This window comes from Biomphalaria glabrata, chromosome 3 (genome assembly GCF_947242115.1).
Source record: "Biomphalaria glabrata chromosome 3, xgBioGlab47.1, whole genome shotgun sequence".
NCBI lineage: Eukaryota > Metazoa > Mollusca > Gastropoda > Planorbidae > Biomphalaria > Biomphalaria glabrata.
The window spans coordinates 7,718,483-7,721,125 of record NC_074713.1 but is presented as its reverse complement, the minus strand read 5'-3'; positions in this window follow the sequence as shown (position 1 = coordinate 7,721,125).

The window sequence follows — 2,643 nt, the reverse complement described above, 5'->3', positions numbered from 1 at the left end:
CATTACTCACTTAGATTAGTTTTTGTCTAGATCTAACAGTCGAAAAAAAAGACCCATGAAAGTTTTAAAACTAATTCGCAAAATTAAAAAATAAAGTATTGTAACAAAATGTTTGTTGTAAATTTAATTTGAATATGTTATCCATTTTTTTAAACAAGATTTTAGACTACAATAAGAAGAGTTATATACCAAGGAGATTCTCTATCTCCGCTCTAGTTTTGCCTTGCTATCAATCCTTTATCCAAGCAACTTCATAGAACTAATTTGGTTTTAATAATATAATAAGGCTTGTCTTCAGGTCCGAAGATTAGTGAGGAATGCTGTATCTCCAGTGGCTGCGTGGCCCCAGTTGTGACCTACATATTTTGCCACATTGGTTTTAGGGTGGACACAAATGTACACAAAAATGTATGTCACAAATTATATATATATATATATATATATATATATATATATATATATATATATATATATATATATATATATATATATATATATATATATATATATATATATATATATTCCATTTAATTAAGCTCTGTAATTTTTCTCTGTTTCAGTGTGTAAATTTAAATGGTAAAAAAAAATTCGGCAATGATATTTGCATGTCCTTTGGATTAGATAAGTATTAAAAGGAGCAAGGCACCCAGTATTAACGATAATATAATAAATCTGCATCTCTCTTCAAATATCATTGAATAAACCAGAAGGCCAATAGATATATAAAAAGAGAGAGAGAGAGAGGACTTTCTTTATAAATATAATTAACGAGGTCTGGCAACAACTTCATCATTGAAATAAATTGCAGTCCCACTCCTAGTACCTATACTCCTTCGCACTTTCGGTCATAAAATGGAGTGACACTGACCTACATGATATTGACGGTCTCACAAGAAAACTATTAACCAAATTTCAGTGTTTACACCCCAAGTCTTCCACCATAACGTTATACCTGCCCAGAAAGGATGGAAAATGGAAGCCATGGACAGCAGAGCATCTACAAATTATGAAGATGCAAGTTTTAACTAGAAAAAACACAAATATTTTTTTAAAGCATATACTAAGTGTAATTGTATCAATTAGTATGGATGTAGACCTAATAAATTTGTAATAGATATAGACTAACAATAATAAATCTGTGCGATTAGAGGTATTCTTACCCATTGTCTTTCTATAGCGCAGTTTCATGCTTTCAGCTTTCTCAAAGCGCTAAGATCCTATCATTTGTCTGGACCAGTTCGTATGGGGGGGGGGGGGGCGGGGGGCTATTCATTACCAATAGTCAATAAAGTAGAATAATAATAATGAAATACTGCATTGCTCCGTAATCTTCATAATGACGTGTCTAAATCTATGTGAAGATTGTTAGGAAATTTAAATGCGATAAGCGACTTTGATTTTATAAAGTCGCGGCAAAAATATTTTCATGGAACTATATATAACGGAACATAAAATGATGTAATTTTGAAAATTATAAGAAATATTGTTTCCCGCAATAAAAATAGCGTTATACATTTTAATTTAAAAATAATGTATCCCCTAATATAATATAAAACATTCATAAATACCAATTTTATTAATTTATTTACATGTTTTGTTTATTGATTTATATAAATAGTAAATATAATAATATTTATATAATATTTTTATTAATTAAATCCAAAAGTAGACTAAAATAGATATACAGAAAGTTGCTTCCCCTATGTTTTTTTTTACGCACTTTGTGGATTTATTTGTCATCTCCCTTGAAAAAAACAACTACTGAACACATGGAATTATGTAAGTGTACTCATGTTGTTGTTGTTTTTTTTTTGGGGGGGGGGGGGTTCAGTATGTTTTTTATTTTAGTCATTTGAGGGCCTATACATAAAAATTGAATTTTAGAGTTTAAAATTTTAGATTTTTAACGAGTTTTGAGTGTTGTAACCTATATTTTTCTTAAAGATTATAATGCATATACTGAATTTTCCTCAATTTTTTTTCCCCGTAAACTCATCACTAGCTCTTCTACTTGGAAAAAATATGAAAAGTTAACCTGTTATTACTCACTTAGCTTAGAAAAAATATGAAAAGTTAACCTGTTATTACTCACTTAGCTTAGAACAACTATAAGCCCTTTTCACGATATTTTAGCCTAAAATATTTTGCATTCTTTGTTTTGTCATAATCCTTTATTATAAAGCCTACTAATGTTTAAAAACACACAATTGTTGGCAAACTTCCTTTTTTTAAGCATTCATTAAAACTCAATTGATGGACCACAGAAGTGTGTGTCCAGGATGTAATAATATTAATAAAAAAAAAAGTATTATGAAAGTGAATATGAGGGACATATTAAAAGTGTTTTGTTTTTTTTACACACAATAGGCCTAATATAGTACGTCCATAGTGGTTCGATGATGACCACTTTGTCATCCAGGGGGATGAGGGCTTTGCACTGGAGTTTTTATGCCTCCTTATGTGACTGGTGAGACCTATATGTGAGCCCGGAATGTTCGGCCGCACACTGGGCAGGTTATTCCAGCTGGAGCTAGTGTCATTTGCCTTGCTTTTCTTCTCTGGCGTTTTTCTTCTGCCAGCGTTGTTCTTTTTTCCTCAGCAACCTGTGCGCCAGTTTTCACAGCGCGACGCCATGATGCTCTG